General features: G+C 43.6%; 1 protein-coding gene across 10 annotated transcripts in view; it reads left to right on the forward strand.

Moving 5' to 3' along the window:
- The window catches only part of NTRK2 (neurotrophic receptor tyrosine kinase 2), a 402,024-nt gene that overhangs the window by 172,922 nt on the left and 209,152 nt on the right, over positions 1–19,950 (forward strand). The gene's annotated exons all lie outside the window — the stretch shown is intronic.

The following is a 19,950-nucleotide window of genomic DNA, read 5'->3' on the forward strand; positions in this document are numbered from 1 at the left end:
AAGCTACTTCACGACTCCATTCCTCAAGAGATGAGGATAATGGTAGCAGTGTCTCCCCACTGGGCTCCTATGAAACCTAGATAATGTACTTGGCATGGGGAGAAGTACTGGGTATCACTAATAATAATACTTGAAAGGACATGGGTTTGCACTGTGCTTGGGTCTGCCTCTGTAAATGCCCTGGATTCACAGACTCGCTTGCATGTATGGGTCATTCAGCAATTGCTTGGGTACAATAAGAGTTCTCATGAAGGGGCGCTTCCCTCCCTGGGTCGTTTTGGATGTGGTCCAAGCAGGGAACGACACTCTGAGCTTTCTCAGGGGTTCTCCTAAATCTCTTCCTAGATTCCTCTCCCTGACCATGTAATTTTTGCATATTGATCACAGTCAGATTTGATTTTGATAGAATAAGAGGTCATGGTCTGTTTGGGCCTGCATGCATGCATGCTAATACATGCATGCTAAGTTGCTTCGGTTGTGTTCGACTCTTTGTGACCCTATGGATTTTAGCCTGCAAAGCTCCTCTATACATGGAATTCTCCAGGCAAGAATACTGGAGTGGGTTGTCATGCTCTCCTCCAGGGGATCCTTTTGACCCTGGATCGAGCAGGTGAGTTCTTTACCACTAGCACCACCTGGGAAGCAATCACATCCCGTATCCTTAGCCTACTTTCTTTTTCTTCATAGCACATAGATGGCAGCCATTTCTTAGCACCAGTCAATTGTGTTCCTATGGAACTGGGATCTCAGTGCTGCCAGATCCTTTATTTACCAAAAGATGTCAGCTGTGTAGGCTTTTTTTTTTTTTTAATTGCAAAATGTTCCAGTTCTTAAAGAGCAGCTACAAATTCATGCCTTTGCAGAAAGAGGGTGCTGACCATGTAAAACATTCCAGGACTACTCCCTGGCTGTCAGTTTTTGGCCTCTGCCTTAATTCTCCTGACTATGGCCTTTTATCACTCCAGTACTCTTGCCTGGAAAATCCCATGGACAGAGGAGCCTGGTGGGCTGTGGTCCATGGGGTCGCGAAGAGCCGGACACGACTGAGCGACTTCCCTTTCACTTTTCACTTTCATGCATTGGAGAAGGAAATGGCAACCCACTCCAGTGTTCTTGCCTGGAGAATCCCAGGGACGGGGGAGCCTGGTGGGCTGCCGTCTATGGGGCCACACAGAGTCGGACACGACTGAAGTGACTTAGCAGCAGCAGCAGCATGGCCTTTTACAGATAGGGAAACTGAGACCTGTGTAGGACAAAGGACTGTGTTCTCAAAGTGACCCAAGCCCCAATGTTTCCTTGTGTGATGGGGCAGGGTATGGTTAGGAGGAAAGGGGATAGGAAGAGGCCTGTGGGACCACTCCCCACCCCTCAATAAGCATCTCCGTGGTCCCCTCATCTCCTGGTCCTACTCGACTGGGCCTGTGTGTGTGTTACTCACTCAGTCGTGTCTGACTGTTTGCGATCCCATTGAGTGTAGCCCTCCAGGCCCCTCTGCCCATGGAATTCTCTATGTGAGACTACTGGAGTGGGTAGCCATGCCCTTCTCCAGGGGATCGTCCCAATCCAGAGATCGAACCCAGGTCTCCAGCATTGCAGGCATACCATCTGAGCCACAAGGGAAGCCATAGTTTGGGGCCGTATTATGATTGTTCAATGAGTTCAAGTGATGCTCTGCAGTTTGAGGATTCTGGAAGAAAAGCATTGAAGGTCATATCCCAAATATGGTTTTCTCCTTTGGTTCTCACTTCATTAAATTGGAATTTTTCATCATTTGAAGGGGTTCCTCCATTATCTTTAACTTTTGAATTATCTATTTGAAAATCTTTGGCTAAGGATAAAAATAACACAAGAATTGGCTAAGAGATTGTTTGAAAGGAAAAACTTGTTTCAAGTTCCTTTAGAAACAAGTGTTTATAGGCAATGGGTTTTCTGAGTCCTGATGTAGTTTTTCATAATAGCTGTAGCAGGCAATACAATTGGTCACACTTGGGGTAATGACATTTCATTTATTTAAAAATATTTTGTAATTTGGGCTTTTTTTTTCTTATTAAATCATTTTAAGTAAGTGGTACTGAAGTTTTACCAGCACATAATTTAAGGTATTTTTACAGTTGTTACTGTCTTTTCTAACACTTTTTAAAGCAGTGTTTATCATTGGATCTACCTTTTAGAAAAACAGGTATCAGGCTAATAGGTATTGGTTTCCAACCATGTGCCAAGCACTATTTTAAGTGCTTTGTGGTTCCTTTAACAGTCTATGAGGCAGATGCTAATATTGCTCCCACTGGAAAGGTTAGGAAACTGAGGAGCAGAATGATGAGGGGCTTGTTTCAAGTTACCTAGCTAATGAGGGGGAATGCCAGGATTTGAATCTAGGAGAAGGCAATGGCACCCCGCTCCAGTACTTTTGCCTGGAAAGTCCTATGGACGGAGGAGCCTGGTGGGCTGCCGTCTACAGGGTCGCACAGAGTCAGACACGACTGAAGCGACTTAGCAGCAGCAGACTAACTCTGGGGGGCTTCCTAGGTGGCTCAGTGGGTAAAGAATCTGCCTGCAACATAGGAGATGTAGGTTCAATTCTGAGTCCAGAAGATTCCCTGGAGGAGGGCATGGCAACCCACTCGAGTGTTCTTGCCTGGGAAATTCCATGGACAGAGGAGCCTGGTGGGCTACACTCCGTAAGGCAACAAAGAGTCAGATGTGGCCGAAGTGACTGAGCATACACACAGGGTAATTCTGAGAGATAGTGCTTGAAAGAGCTAGTGGGCTTGGGCTGGGCCCTTGAGGAGGGCCAGGACTGGAGTAAGGCTAGTGAGGTGGCTAGGTCACCCTCAGGGCTGTGCAGTAGTCACTCCTACAAGCACTAGCAACTGAGCAGAGATTATTGTTGTCCAGATGCAGAATAGTAAGGTTAGTTGAAGTCACAGGAGAGGCTTTATCCCAGTCAACACCACCACCCCCCCTCCACCCGTCTCCCTCAGTAATTCATGCTGCTCACAAAGTCCTTGCCAATCTTGACTTGACAATATGTGGCACTGTAGTGAACTTGACACTCGCTTTCTAAATTTCACTTTATGAAATGGAAGTTGCATCCAGTATGTATCTATTGCTAATTAGCTATTGAAAGCCCAGAGTGTGTTTGCCTTTTCTCCATTGTACCTGAAGATGGATTTATTGACTTTGATCATTCTGAAGTGAATTTTCTTGTTGCTCGGAATCTGGAGCACTTCCTATTTATATGAAGCAGTCGCTTGAATTTCCCTGGTAGCTTAGCTGGTAAAGAATGCAGGCGACCCCGGTTTGATTCCTGGGTTGGGAAGATCCCTTGGAAGAGGGCATGGCAACTCACTCCAGTATTCTTGCCTGGAGAATCCCCATGGACAGAGGAGTCTGGCAGGCTAGAGTCCATAGGGTCACGAAGAGTTGTACATGGCTGAGCAACTAAGCACAGCTCTCCAGTGAGGATATGTGAAGGTAGAGAAACCACTTCAGTGAAGATGCAGGTCAGGGACGTGAAGGGAAGGTTTGCTTGAGAACACATCCTGCCACCTCCATGGAGAGGATCTGGACTTTGGGACAAGGTGTTGGAGATGGCTGAGCTCTTTCTTGCCTCAGAGACACAAGACAGAGCAGCATCTGAGCCACACGGTCATGTTGCTGCTCCTGTCCCTGAAGGTCCTGTCTGCAGCCAGTGTCTGACGGAGACTGCCAAGGGCACATGCTAATTTTCCAGTCATTTGGTCAAGTCCCATCTCACATACCACAGACCCCGGGGCCTGTGTTTACTGAATCAAAAATCTCTGCTCAACCATAAACTAATGAACAGACAATTCTCTCTCCTTTTAAAAATTTTACCATGTGTTGAAGGAAGAAAGGCAAAGCCTCTTTTGTGTTGGTTTACCACCCTTTCATCTCTTTCTACTAGTTCTCATCTTACAGTAATTAGTCTTGCTGAATTGATAAATAAAATGTAGATTAGATTGCTCTATGAATTAGAATTCAGCTTCAGGTAAGCTCACACAATTTCTCTGAAGACCCTGGAGCTGGGTGGGAAGTACAGAGGTGTCAGCAGTATTTGGACTTTTGGGGGAGTTCTAGGTTTTTAACATGAACTATGAATCCTGAACTAAGATAGTCTACTTCTCAGATGGCTCAGTGGGTAAAGAATTCACCTGCAATGCAGGAGATGCAGGAGACTTGGGTTCAATCTCTAGGTCAGGAAGATTTCCTTGAGGAGGAAATGGCAACCTACTCCAATATTCTTGCCTGAAAAATCCCATGGACAGAGGAGCCTGGCAGGCTACCATCCATGGGGTAGCAAAGAGTCAGACACAATAGGTATTGCTGAATAGTAATAATAGATAATCTATGAGGGTGCTTCAGGATATTCAGATATTACACTCAGAGCAAATATTTCTCTCTGCATTTACCTAGACTCCTGGATTTGGGGGAGGCCAACTACCTCTCTATGGCTCTCTTGCTCTAAATACTGTTGAGTTGAATGCTGGTGAGCTCCTTTGTCCCTTCAACCCTCAGTTTAGTTCAGTTCAGTCACTCAGTCGTGTCCGACTCTTTGCGACCCCATGAATCGCAGCACGCCAGGCCTCCCTGTCCATCACCAACTCCCGGAGTTCACTCAGACTCATGTCCATCAAGTCGGTGATGCCATCCAGCCATCTCATCCTCGGTCGTCCCCTTCTCCTCCTGCCCACAATCCCTCCCAGCATCAGAGTCTTTTTCCAATGAGTCAACAGTTCGCATGAGATGGCCAAAGTACTGGAGTTTCAGCTTTAGCATCATTCCTTCCAAAGAAATCCCAGGGCTGATCTCCTTCAGAATGGACTGGTTGGATCTCCTTGCAGGCCAAGGGACTCTCAAGAGCCTTCTCCAACACCACACTTCAAAAGCATCAATGCTTCGGTGCTCAGCCTTCTTTACAGTCCAACTCTCACATCCATACATGACCACTGGAAAAACTATAACCTTGACTAGACGGACCTTAGTCGGCAAAGTAATGTCTCTGCTTTTGAATATGCTATCTAGGTTGGTCATGACTTTTCTTCCAAGGAGTAAGTGTCTTTTAATTTCATGGCTGCAGTCACCATCTGCAGTGATTTTGGAGCCCGAATAATAAAGTCTGACAATGTTTCCACTGTTTCCCCATCTATTTCCCATGAAGTGATGGGACCGGATGCCATGATCTTCGTTTTCTGAATGTTGAGCTTTAAGGCAACTTTTTCACTCTCCTCCTTCACTTTCATCAAGAGGCGTTTTAGTTCCTCTTCACTTTCTGCCATAAGGGTGGTGTCATCTGCATATCTGAGGTTATTGATATTTCTCCCGGCAATCTTGATTCCAGCTTGTGCTTCTTCCAGCCCAGCATTTCTCATGATGTACTCTGCATAGAAGTTAAATAAACAGGGTGTATACAGCCTTGATGTACTCCTTTTCCTATTTGGAACCAGTCTGTTGTTCCATGTCCAGTTCTAACTGTTGCTTCCGGATCTGCATACAGATTTCTCAAGAGGCAGGTCAGGTGGTCTGGGATTCTCATCTCTCTCAGAATTTTCCACAGTTTATTGCGATGCACACAGTCAAAGGCTTTGGCATAGTCAATAAAGCAGAAATAGATTTCTTTTCTGAAGCTCTCTTGCTTTTTCGATGATCCAGCGGATGTTGGCAATTTGATCTCTGGTTCCCCTGCCTTTTCTAAAACCAGCTTGAACATCAGGAAGTTCACGGTTCACGTATTGCTGAAGCCTGGCTTGGAGAATTTTGAGCATTACTTTACTAGCATGTGAGATGAGTGCAATTGTGTGGTAGTTTAAGCATTCTTTGGCATTGCCTTTCTTTGGAATTGGAATGAAAACTGACCTTTTCCAGTCCTGTGGCCACTGCTGAGTTTTCCAAATTTGCTGGCATATTGAGTGCAGCACTTTCACAGCATCATCTTTCACGATTTGAAATAGCTCAACTGGAATGCCGTCACCTCCACTAGCTTTGTTCGTAGTGATGCTTTCTAAGGCCCACTTGGCTTCACATTCCAGGATGTCTGGCTCTAGATGAGTGATCACACCATCATGATTATCTGGGTCGTGAAGGTCTATTTTGTACACTTCTGTGTATTCTTGCCACCTCTTCTTAATATCTTCTGCTTCTGTTAGGTCCATACCATTTCTGTCCTTTATCAAACCCATCTTTGCATGAAATGTTCCCTTGGTATCTCTAATTTTCTTGAAGAGATCTCTAGTCTTTCCCATTCTGTTGTTTTCCTCTATTTCTTTGCATTGATCACTGAAGAAGGCTTTCTTATCCCTTCTTGCTATTCTTTGGAACTCTGCATTCAGATGCTTATATCTTTCCTTTTCTCCTTTGCTTTTTGCTTCTCTTCTTTTCACAGCTATTTGTAAGGCCTCCTCAGACAGCCTTCAACCCTAGAGGTGGGAAAAACTTCCCTCTGTGGTCAGTCTCCATGAGTCGCCACCTCTTGTTTGTCCCTTTAGCCTGCCCAAATGTCTCTACATCATCCCTACATCTCTTCATGTGAAATCCCTGGGGTGAATTCTTTTTTTGTAACACCACCCCACTGAGATCTATGTATGAAAGTGAAAAGTGGAAGTGAAAGTCACTCAATTGTGTCTGATTCTTTGAGATCCTGTAGACTGTAGCTTGCCAGGTTCCTCTGTCCGTGGAATTCTCCAGGCCAGAATACTGGAGTGGGTAGTCTTTCCTTTCTCCAGGGGATTTTCCCAACCCAGGGATCGAACCCAGATCTCCCGCATTGCAGGCAGATTCTTTACCATCTGAGCCACCAGGGAACTATCAGTAAATTCTTTAGTACGTTATCTTGTTTTATCTTAGCCAGACCCTATTCAAAATCTGGTTAAGTATTAATCATCAATTATAGGTTAGACATGAGCCAGGTCCTGGGAAGATACCACAGTTAGCAAAACAGATGTCCTCTTTGATCTCCTGGGCCATACAGTTACAGTGTCTGCAATGTTGACACCGTTATCATGCATACTTTGCAAGAGGGAGAAAAGACTTGAAAAGCTAACTTGTCCAAAGTTCCACAAATGAGATCTGTCTGCCTAGGAATTCATGCTTCTGGCCCTCACTCTCTGAGGACAGTGCTCTTTTGTTCTCTTGAGGGACCCCCGGCTGCAAACTCTGAGAGAGCCATCAGACCTCTGCTCTTCACCTTGGTGGTGCTAATTCTTTTTGACTGACTATAAATTTGTGAAAGGTGTCCCAGCTCTTGGTACCTATTTTGTCTCTCTTCTTTCTTTTCCGTCCTCTTTTTTCTTTCCCTCTGGCTGCCTTTCCACCAACATAAACAGACACAGCTATGCTTTATCTATTCTTTAATTTTAACAGTTAAATTTTAAATTTACTATTGGTTGGGTGGAATACGTATTTAAAAAGTGAGATGGTATGTGAGTGAAAAAGAGAAAGGAAGGAAGGAAAGACGTAAGAATTCTCTTTCTCACACACACACAGGAAAGGAATATTGCATATGTTAAGCTTTGTTTGATTAAATTAGAAGTTAATTCCAGCACATTATACTATTATCACCTTCCCACTGCTCACTGGGATTTAATGCTCCTTTAGAAAACTTTCTGTATTGTATTTTTTGCTTTTGTTTTTACTTCCTTATAAATAGCAAAAAGTTTTGCTGAGAAGAAGTTATTACAAATCCCAAAAGGTTGGTGTTCCATTCTGAGCTCCAAGATATAAGGATTGAGTGGATTCAAACTTGGCCAACTTTCTGGCTTGGCAAGTGCTTCCATCCTTATTTATGACAGCTTGGAAACTTCCATTTTCCAGGGCTTATAAACGATGTTGCTGATTTTGCCTTCCTTTTCTATTTTGCTGTGAATTATGAAATAACCAGCCTGAAGGTTAAAACATTAACCCTCTTAGCAGCATAAGTGTGTGTGTGTGTGTGCGTGAGTGTGTGTGTGCATGTGTGTGTGCATGTGTGTGTGTGTGTGTATGTATGTCTGGCTGTGTTCTTTCTTTCTTTGGTTGTCGGCCACATTTACATTTTCATGCAGGCAGTGAACTTCCCTTTTCTGCCTTTCCACAAAATGACAGTCGGAAATGCTGAGGTCTAGGGTATGGAGAATGATAGGCTTGTGGTCTCTATTGTGGCCACAAAAGACTTCTTGGTCAGCTGTTCTCCAAAGGACTGTATATCTCTTCCTCAAATGGCAATTTAACAGCTGGGACTCCAGAGCAAGACAGGTAATCAGGAAGTCTCAGGGAGTTTTTCTGAGAGGTATGAGTTGGTTGTGTTCTGGGGCTCTCCCTGCTCGTTTTCTCAGTAGAAAATTGTCAGAATGGAGGAACTACTGAGAAGCTGTCTTCCTTTCCTTCTTTTTATCTTAACTGCATATCCAGTTCCTTGAATACTCATCTTAAGTACTTTTTTCTTTGGATTCCTGTAATGTCACAAAAGTTGGGAGCCTCTGATTATTGGGTAGAGGATACAGATTTTTCAGAATATAGGCAGGAGGAATTTTTGAATGCAGAATGTGTCCTTGGAGAAGCAAGTGCCAAGTGGGGATTAAAGCTGCAAGGATTTTTTAATCAGGAAAAACTCTTGTGTGAGAGAAAATGGAGAAGAAGCCAGAGAAGGCTGAAGGAGTATCAGACTGCCTAGCAAGCAGTGCTTTGAAGGGACAGGGGTGGGAAGAAAGCCTGGGTGAAGCACCCCAGATTGCCACTCTCTCTGAGCTGGTGTTGGCAGAACTTTGGGGTAGATTTGGGGGATTTGGGGCTGCTGGATATCTGTGAGCCACAGAGGGCCATCCGAGGAGTACCTCGTCCTCTGGGATATGTCTACCTTACAACTCCAGACTAGACTCAGTCATTGGTTGCTGGAGCAGCCCACAGGAGCATGGACTTTATGCAAATGAAAGGGTGGATTTCAGAGCACTGGTGAATTTCAGGGTGTAGCTTGATCAATTTTTCTCCCTGACACTGAGGGTCCACAGGGTGCTCTCATACAATAGGAGCAGGCTTATCTGACCTCTGCTTCTGTGATGTACAGGATGATTTCACTTCCCATCTCTCTGTAAAGCATAGTGCCCAACTGACAGTGCCCTGCACACCTCTGGCTGGACCGCTGGGCTCCAGAGTTGAAGGGAATATTTAAGTCATTCTTTAAATGACCTACTACCAGTTATATTGGTTTAAAGGGCTTCAACCATACCATGTTTCTTTTTTAGAAGTGCAAACTGCGCGAGTCAACATTTTGAAATGTTTAAAATGTCATTTTTGAGCTGTAGCCATCCTTTTATTTATGGCAACATAAAACGACATCTGAAGCTAAGACCTGTTTTTGCTTTTCTTGCCTACCTCCCCAAACTACCAGTGACTTGATTTCACTTCATTCTGTGTTCGCTGTCAAATAAATGTCCTATGGTGGCAGCTCTCCTCATCGACTTAGCTTCTTTCGGAAGAGTGTTTATGGAAGTACCTTGCCAGGCATGAGGAAAGAGCTGGAATGGAGCTGAGCGAGGCGTCCTCTTACACAATTCTTCACCCCAGCCTCGAGTTGAATTGTTTTCAAGAAAAACCCTTGTTCAGATTCGACAGACTTTACTGAATGCTTTCTATGGGCTACACCATAGATTGCCAACTCCACTGACTCAGGAGACCAGATGGGTCATGGGAATGAGTAGGTGGAGTGGCCCCGTGCATGGGCAGAGCTAGCCCACCCCAGCTAGTGTTGCTCTGCAGGAATTCAGGCTCACGGTCATCAAACCTGGTTTTACAAGGCAAGGGAAGATCTGGAGTTTTGTGTGAAATCTCCCAATTTTTAAATGTTGGCAAGGCTCTTCACATTTTTTAAAGTCTCCACGAGCCAAACAAAACACGTCTTTTTGCCAGATTTTTCCTGTTGTGACCCTTGTGCTGAATATTCTGTTCACTGCTTTTAAGATCTGTTCCTCCACAATGGCCTTGAACAGATACTGGTCTTTTGGTTGAGTTTCCTGGAAGCCGACTCTGCCTTGGGGATTCCCGTGGGAGTGATTGATGAAGGGTGAGTCTCCGGGCTGCCCAGGGGAGGAGTGGAGAAGGCAGGACAGGATAGGGGGCTCCCAGGAGAAGATTTCAGACAAAGCTTTGTGGAGGGGGAGCCCCTCAGTGTAAGTTGTCCTCCAGAGATTCAGAAGTCAGGCTTTCATATTCATGTGCCCCTGATCACTGACTGAGGGTCCCAACAGACAAAAGTGAGTTCCAGCAGCTCAAGGGTGGCCCTCCAGCAAAGAGACACAAGTGCTGGCTGTTGCCTAGGCTGGGCACACAACAGCCATGCCATCATACCCCACCACAGGGAGCTATGACTTTGCCCACTGAGCCCACAGGTAAAAAGAAGCAGAGGTCAAGCCAGAATTCCAGCCTGGATCTTTTGCCTCCAGTCCAGTCCCCTGCTTGCTGATACTTTTTCCAGATGCTTGTTACAGAGATCGGGGTGCTGAGTTGGGAGTATCTTAGTTCCTGACTACTTGATGTGTTGGCCCCAGACTCTCAGCTGGTCTCTTCCTCTCAGGTTACCTGGAGGGAGGACAGCATGGCTCTTTGGAGAAGGCAGGGGCAGGTCAGTAGAAACTCGGAAGATGCTGTGAACCAGCAACTCCCTAGACAGTTCTGAGAGGGCTCGCTCAAGCCAGGAGCTCCTAGCTCCAAGGTTTTCACACTGGGTTTGATGCTTCATATCTGAGATGTAAGCGGTGTTTGGGGTGCTCTGTACCCTAGTACTAGGTTCTGGGCTTATAAGACACATCTTGTCTGATTCAAAGCTAGAATATTCTATTTCCTTTGGAGAATTGAAAACTGTTCATGTGTTTAATTAAAGATATACCCTCTAAACTCCAAGCAGCTCCCCTTGAAGGGAATCCACTGGAGGCAGGGAGAAAGGCAGAAGCTGTAGTACCATCTGCTAACCAGACATCGCTGGAGTCTGAGGGGCCCAGAGGCAAGGAAAGATCAGATTTTTTTTTTTTTAACCTGAGTCTACCACGTAGGCCCACGCAGCCCTTGCCCTGTGCCCTCTACTGTGGTCAATGGCTGGCTCCTCCTCCCCAACTTCCGGGTGAGCCAGGACAACTTCCTTGGCCTCACCCTTTGAAGGCCGTCCTGAAATTAAGCCCGGTCTTGCTCCCCAGGCTTTCAAACCTGCTCTGTGTTTGTCACTCCCATCACCCCTGCCTCCCATAAGGCCCTTGAAAGGAGCAAATGGGTGTTCTCACCCTCTTGCTTTCATCCCTGAGTGCACCATTTTCCTCCCAAAATACAGACTTGTGCTGGTTGGTCCTGTACTCACACACCTCTAGGGACTCACACAGCTAAGGTGATCAAAACCAAGCTCCTCAGAAGGTAATTCTCTCTCCAGTCTGTTTTCACAGCCATCCCTTCTCCATATGTCCCCTCTGTTCCTCTTTCCCAAGATGCTCACTCCACCTGGTTGGAGCCTCTTTCTCCCACCACCTATACTTTCAACTGTTGAGTCCTCCCACTTATTATCTGGGTGAACTTGAACTTGGCATTTATTTCTCAGAGTCTCAGATTTCCCCTTAAGAAAATGATGGAAGTAAATGTCTAACTGGTGGGGTGACTGGGAGAAATACATTGGAAATTTATTGCAGGTCAGTAGGACAGTGTTTGACCTTTTGCAGGTGCTGAGTAAATAATACCATTGTTTTGGCTCAGCAGTAAAGAATCTGCCTGCAAATGTAGGAGAATCAGATTCAACCCGTGTGTCAAGAAGATTGCTTGGAGAAGGAATGGCAAACAACTCCAGTACTTTTGCCTGGAGAAGTCCATGGAACCTGGTGGGCTACAGTCCAAGGGGTCACAGAAGAGTCGGACTTAGTGACCAAAACAACAACATGATGATTATCCTCGCTCTTGTCCTTTTTCAAGACGCAGAATGGATTCCCTTCTTTCTCCCAGAAGCTTCCCCAGAACAGCTCACACAGAATTCATGCCTTCTACAGAATCTGCCTGTAATGTGGGAGACCTGGGTTCTATCCCTGGGTTGGGAAGATCCCCTGGAAAAGGGAACAGCTACCCACTTCAGTATTCTATCCTGGAGAATTCCATGGACCGTATAGTCCATGGGGTCTAAAAGAGTCGGACACGACTGAGCGATTTTCATGTCACTTCACTTCATCTTCACATGGTAGTATCAAGCCTTATTTGATCTGGTCAGAGAGGAACCAGTGATCAAATTGCCAACATCCGCTGGATCACGGAAAAAGCAAGAGAGTTCCAGAAAAACATATATTTCTGCTTTATTGACTATGCCAGAGCCTTGACTGTGTGGATCACAATAAACTGTGTAAAATTCTGAAAGAGATGGGAATACCAGACCACCTGACCTGCCTCTTGAGAAACCTATATGCAGGTCAGGAAGCAACAGTTAGAACTGGACATGGAACAACAGACTGGTTCCAAATAGGAAAAGGAGTACGTCAAGGCTGTATATTGTCACCCTGCTTATTTAACTTCTATGTGGAGTACATCATGAGAAATGCTGGGCTGGAAGAAGCACAAGCTGGAATCAAGATTGCTGGGAGAAATATCAATAACCTCTGATATGCAGATGACACCACCCTTATGGCAGAAAGTGAAGAAGAACTAAAGGGCCTCTTGATGAAAGTGAAAGAGAAGAGTGAAAAAGTGGGCTTAAAGCTCAACATTCAGAAAACAAAGATCATGGCATCTGGTCCCATCACTTCATGGCAAATAGATGGGGAAACAGTGGAAACAGTGTCAGACTTTATTTTGGGGGGCTCCAAAATCACTGCAGATGGTGATTGCAGCCATGAAATTAAAAGACTCCTTGGAAGGAAAGCTATGACCAACCTAGACAGCATATTAAAAAGCAGAGCTATTACTTTGCTAACAAAGGTCTGTCCAGTCAAGGGTATGGTTTTTCCAGTGGTCATGTATGGATGTGAGAGTTGGACTGTGAAGAAAGCTGAGTGCCAAATAATTGATGCTTTTGAACTGTGGTGTTGGAGAAGACTCCTGAAAGTCCCTTGGACTGCAAGGAGATCCAACCAGTCCATTCTGAAGGAGATCAGCCCTGGGATTTCTTTGGAAGGAATGATGCTAAAGCTGAAACTCCAATACTTTGGCCACCTCATGTGAAGAGTTGACTCATTGGAAGAGACTCTGATGCTGGGAGGGATTGTGGGCAGGAGGAAGAAGGGGACGACAGAGGATGAGATGGCTGGATGGCATCACTGACTCGATGGACGTGAGTCTGAGTGAACTCCGGGAGTTGGTGATGGACAGGGAGGCCTAGCGTGCTGCAATTCACGGGGTTGCAAAGAGTTGGACACAACTGAGCAACTGAACTGAACTGAACTGAACTGAGAGCATGGGTCCTCTTTTGCGGCATTAAGTTGAATTTCTCCAAAGCCCTGGACCACATACCATTCCTGACAGAGGTACTCCCTGTGCTTTCAAAGAAGCAAAGAAAGTATATGTAACTCTCAACTGAGTTCACTTTTGTTGAGGTTTGAGCTAGTTTCTGGATACAGCTGTGTGGGACCTCAAGCTGAAAGGCTTCATCAAAGATAGGGAACTTCTGAGGTAAAGATGACCAGTAAAGCTTTAGGATCCCAAATGCAGCATAATCCTCACCATGAACAGTACAGGCAGAGTTTTCTGGGGGATCTGCTCCAGTCCTGGGGACCAGGAATATTTCAACGTATTAGTTTTCTAGGGCTGCTCCAACAAATTACCATGAACTCTGTGGCTTCCAACAGCAGAAATGCATTCTGTCCTCATTGTGGAGACCAGAGTCTGAAGTTGAGGTGTCGACAGGCTTGGTCTCTCCTAGTGGATCAGAGGGGAAGTTGGCTCCCTGCCTCAGGTCCAGCCTCTGGGGGTTGCTGACAAGTCTTGGGGTCCTGTGGCTTATAAATGCTTCACTCCAATCTCTGTCTTCACAAAGCCCTCTTCTCCCTGTATCTGCAAGGATACTTCTCTTCCTCTCAAAGGACTAATGGCCACTGGATTCTGAACCTACCCTGCATCCAGGATGATAGTTTGAGATCCTTAATTAACTTGCAAAGATTTTTGCCAAATAAGATCACCTTCCCATGCTCCAGGAATTAGAATGGAAAATATTTTTGGAGGTGACTATTGAACCCTCTCCTCTTGAGAACAGAGTTTAGCTGAGAGGTTGGTAGCATAATGAATTGCACACAGTGTGGCTGCCAAGCACACCTAAACTCGAATTCCTGTTCTACCCATGCTGTGGACTCAAGTCTCAGCTTCCTTTTCTACAAAATAGGGAAAAGAATTTCAAACAGGTTGGCACATAGTAGATTCACAATATATTTCTTCTCTATAGTGATTTCTACTACTCATTCATTCATTTAACAAAAATTTAAATCTCTGGCCATCAAGGTTAAAGAGACATATCACATGGCCAGTAACACTTAGAAGTGGTTCAGTGTTTGTTGAATGAACAAATGAATGATCAAATTTATCAGTGTTACTTGCTCTCTTCCAAGCGCTGAAGGAGGTTTGTGGCAAGTCTCTTAGTTTTGCTTTCTGCCTGCAGGATGAAAGTTCATGCCAGACCTCCAAGGGAAACTTGCTTTTGGATGATTTAAGTCCTTAAAGATAATACTGCATTGTTATTGTGCCTCAGTGGCCTGCACATGTGGCCATGAGAATGGGTTCTGTGGGGAATTCCTGTCATGATGTCCCAACTAAATGAAAATCTTACAGTGCAAAGTGGAAAACTCAGATGACTTTAGGGGCTAGGCAGGTAGTCCTTTGGGTAAGGGACCTCAGGAGAGTCTTATGTAAAGAGGGAAGATGGCAGCTGCTGTCCACTCATCCATTCAAACTTTCCTGAGTACCTTTTACATCTCTTACATACCCTACACTGTTATGGTTGCTCAGGACAAGGACTAAGTGAGGAGAATTCCTGTCCTCATGGAGTTTATGCTTTCTATCCCAGCTCCGCTCACCAGTCACACAGCAATCCAGGCCTGTTGCTGCCAAATCATCTGCTTTTTAAAGAGAAGAAGTCAGATTGTTATGTCCAATCTCCTGATTTTTAAATGTTGGCAAACACTGTACATTTTTAAAAAGAACACTGTGCAGGCCAGAGAGAACTTCTCTCTGGACTCAGTTTGGCCTCAGGCTGCCAATTTGTGACCCTTGGAATGGAGTCTCATGACCTTTAACTTGAGAAGCATTTTTCCAGTGTCTGATTTTAAGCTAACTCTCATTTTTTCTGACCTCATTAGAAGTTACTTCTTGTTATCGTGTCCTCCTGGATTGAATGATTCTTAGGTGCTTCATCCCCATGTTTCCTGATGAGCTTAACTTCCATCTATCAGCTTTTCTTTTCCAATTCCATCTCCAGATCTTTACTTTTTGCAGTTCTCTCAAGCTTCCAGAAAGCTCACAGCACTATCATCTGGATCTGAGTGTTTCTTCTCTGGAGGATCGGGATCTAGCACAAACTCTTCATTAAACTGCTTATTGACTAGTCTACTTCTAAGCCTCTCTTTCTGACTGTGCCATCCCAATTTTCACAGCCTCTGTGTTGCACCGACTCCCAACCTTAGGTGTGATATTAATTTCTCTCAGAGGGACATGGGTTTAATAGATTTTTTTAATTAACATTTTGTAAAATTGGAGCTGTCATGCATTATGGCAGACTGATACAAATGTCTATAATTACATTTTTGGCACTACCGCTTGGGAATAGTCTAGAAATATTTGTTTTAACCCCTTCCTAAAGCGTTCTGATTTATGGGCAGGCCTCTCTATGTACACCTCTAACAGGCTCAGTTGTCATGGCAACCCAGAAAATCATTTGTCAAAAAGCTATAACTTCGTTCTATGTTGAAGCTAAAAATTTATCTTTTAAGATTTATTCTTATGACAGGAAAATTTTGCGTTTCCATAGTTCTTCTCCCTCATTCTGCTTGTGGTTAGAGAGATTCAGGCTTCAGGAGAAGATTTTCTAGAGAATAAGACAAATTCCCCAGCTTCCATCCTGCCCTCCAAACAGATGAATTCTCTTACCTGTTTCAAAGAGAACTCAAAAGACTCATTAGTAACCCCCCAGTAAAAGATTTATCCTTCTTGAGTTTCTCATTCAGTATGTTTTTATTTCTTGAAAAAAAAAATTAAATTTTTTTATTGGTTGACTTTTGTTTTTTGCTAGTAAAATTCAAAGAAAAGGAAGGAAGAAAATGTCTGTCAGTCTCTTCAACAAGCTGGGGCAGAATGAAATTTAAATTTACTGATATCACCAGTAGTTCAGGGATTGTGGACTCATTGCCTATTACAGGGTCCAGGCAAATACATCAATCTGTGCAGCGGACTCCTGGCCACACTGCATGCCCTGTCTAAAGGGTGTCACTTTTCCACTTCTGCTGACAGGTTGTGGATCATTCTGTAGGGTTGTCCATTTTATCTTGGATTTTTTTTTTTTTTAAGAAAAACCAGAAATCAATATTTCTTACATGAAATTTCCTGATTTTAAAACACTGGCAGATCATGTAGAATATTTATTAAACAATGCAATAGTCAAACTAAGCACATCTGGGGACAAATTTCCTCCACGGACTCCTGGATGCAGTTTCTGCCCTATACAAGCTACCCAACAGTTTCTTGTGGCTTTGCTTCTTCCAAATGGAAAAACCAAGCCAATTTTGCTCTCAAGTTCTTCTTAGAATCAGATTTGTTAAATCATCTTGTGATCGGTCTCCGTGGCTTGGGTAGCTTTCAGGATCCAGATCAAGTGTGAGAGGAGGCTGTGATGGGGGTGCATCTCAAAGACTCACAAGCGCTCCTCTCTGACATTCCAAGATGGATGGTGGGGTCCATCTGATGCCTTCTGGGGTTGTTCATGGATTTATGACTCTCTTTTGCCTTTGATGGATGAGGCAGTTTAATCCTCTTCACTAAGCTCCATATTTTTCTTTTGTACTGGGAACTCCTGGATGGCCATTGCCTTTCCACAAGAGATAGCAAGGACTGTTTTTTTCTCACTGAATGTGAAGGTGTTGTGCGTCTCATCTATCAATGGATGACAACACTAATCATTCTTGGGAATGTGCCATCAAAAACATCTGGGGGCAGAGCTGGGCTGACACTTCTCTAGAATAGGAGTGGTTTAGATCCCCCTCCCTCAGCAGTAGACATTTCTCACCTAGCCCGCTTGCAGTTGAATTTAAGGCATTATGGGATTCATGTCATTTATGTGGAATATGGAAACACACAGTAGCTCTGGCAGTGGGAGCAGGTTAGGAGACACTTTGTGCGTTCAGATCCCACCGTTGTCTGTTTCCCTACCTTTCCCATCCCCATCCTGGGATCACACTCTAGGCTCAAGCCTTCCTGAGAGAGAGCTCCGATCAGTCCCGGTGCCCTTCACCTCTGTGTACAGGGTCCTACACCTGGAAGGCTCTACACCATCTCATTTCAGCTAAACCAGGAAGGGCTTATGAGTCTTTATGAAAGTTTCCACTTTGGCAGTGTTGGTTAGCAAGGTGATGGGAATAAGTAGCTCATAAAGCTGAAGCAACTGGGCTTTTTATTACTCCTCTTGCCCCCTTCCTGCTTTGCTGGGTAGCCTGAGGGGTATGTGTGTTGCCGTTGTTTTGTTTTTCAGCTTTCTTTGAACAGATCTTAGCCTACAAGAGAGAAAGGTCACACAAAAATAAGAGAGGGTATTGCATGAATGTGCTCTTACCCTATTTCAGGGTAGGAATGGTTTAATATCTAAAGCTTTTTCAAACATCACATAAAATATTTTGAGATCTCTATACAGTGAATGAATTAATTCTGATGTCCATATTCTATGTTATGTCCTTTCCCAAGTGATTTTTGAAATCCTAATACTCTGTTTTTAAAAACAGTATAAATTACAAAGAGATACAAGACTCCTGCCATCCAGAAATATTTTCATTTTTTCCCCTCAATAACCTATCTCTCTATATAATTATCACATTACTGAAATAATGCTATACAGCTGACCTTAGAACAATTCAGGGATTGGGGGTACTGACCCTCTGTTCCAGTGAACAGCCTCCATATAGTCAGCTTCCATATTTGTGGTTACACATCACTGGGTTCAGCCAACAACAAATTATAAAGCACTGTAGCATTGACTATTGTAAAAACTTCACATATAAGTGGACTCATGCAGTTCAACTTTATGCTGTTCAAGGGTCAATCATGTATAATAATATAAATGGTTTTTATTTTCTATTATATATACTAAAGAGTGTATTATAAAGATTTCTTCATGGAATTAACACATCTCATAAACATTTTCCATGGCTTCATAGTATTTCATCCTGTGAGTAAACCATAATCCTTCATAATATTTCATCATGTGAGTAAATCCTAATATTTATAATCATTTCCTAGAATTGGGCATTTAAATAATTTCTTTTTGAAAAAACACACTGTCATAGACATCTTTGTGCCTAAACCACTGTTCATATCTTTGGGTTTTTCCCCTTAGGATTAATTCACAGATATAATGTTTCTAAATCACAAGGTCTTAATATTTTTAAGACTCTTACAGTATTTACTTTCTGGACATATTGGCTAATTTGCAGTCACACCAAAGGCATATAGTATGCTTATCTCTTATATTCTTATTAGCATTGAGTTTTGTTAGTTTTCTCTCCTAATTTTTGCTTTCATGTTTATATGTTGTTTTGTATATGTGTGAACCTATAGTTAAAAGTGTGTGTGTACATGTGTATACCCATTGCCAATAAGAAAAGACAATGCATCTAGTCTCCCAGAGTCAAAGAGAGGCAACTTACCACGTACTTGAGTGCTAAGTCACTTCAGTCATATCTGACTCTGTGTGACCCTATGGACTGTAGCCCACCATGTTCCTCTGTCCATGGGATTTTCCAAGCAAGAATATTAGAGTGGGTTGCCATTTCCTTCTCCAGGGGATCTTCATGACCCAAGGATTGATCCTGTGTCTCTTACAATTCCTGCACTGGCATTGGCAGGCAGGTTCTTTACCACTAGGGCCACCTTGGAAGCCGTACCATGTACTAGGCAGTACTTTTAAGTGGTGAACATATGCCAACTCCTGAAATCCTCATAGCATTCCTATGAGATAGGATGGTAGTGGTAGATACTAATCATAGTAGGTACTACTTTTATCCCCATTTTTCAGAGATGGAACAGAGACTCCAACTGAATTACTTGAGGTCATAGAGCTAATAAAAGTCACAGCTAGCATTCAGTCCAATCCTTCTGTTTCCAGTGTCAACACACAACAATTTCTGGAGAACGTTCAATGACTATAAGGGAAAAAGGGAGACTTTGGGGATTAGGCCAAGTAACAAAATGTGCGATCAGGAGACCCTCGCAGGATGGAAGTAAACTTAGATTCTCACAAGCTCTTCTCTGTGAATGGGAGAGTAAGTGTAGGTTCCAGGCTTAAAGGAAGATACACCTCTAAGAAAGCAAACTATTTAAGCTCAAACAGGAAGGTCTTTTACAGTCTCAGAAAATAGAATTTGTAAATTATTCTTCATGGTAACATCCTAATCAACTCCAAAAGATTCAGAAATTTCATTTGTGGTTGTGTCCAGAAAAGATTATTTTAAAAATAGAGAGAAGCGTTTTCCTTGCATGCTATTATTAAGAATGTAAATTCAATGAACTCAGATCCTCCTGTATTCTCCTGTTAACTTTGGTGCTTGAGGTGTTGTAGCAACAATCACAATTTAGTACACAAGCATCTGACATTCACACAATAATGATGGGCATTTTAAAGAAATACAGAGAGATGAGGCATGACTTCAAGAGGTTTATAATCTCACAGGTAATTTTAAGTTTACAAAAGAAATAGAACAAGATGGAATAAGACACCATTCAAGAGATTTAAACAACGACAGGGATACTGTGGACAGA

Source organism: Capra hircus, chromosome 8 (genome assembly GCF_001704415.2).
Source record: "Capra hircus breed San Clemente chromosome 8, ASM170441v1, whole genome shotgun sequence".
In the NCBI taxonomy this organism is placed as follows: domain Eukaryota; kingdom Metazoa; phylum Chordata; class Mammalia; order Artiodactyla; family Bovidae; genus Capra; species Capra hircus.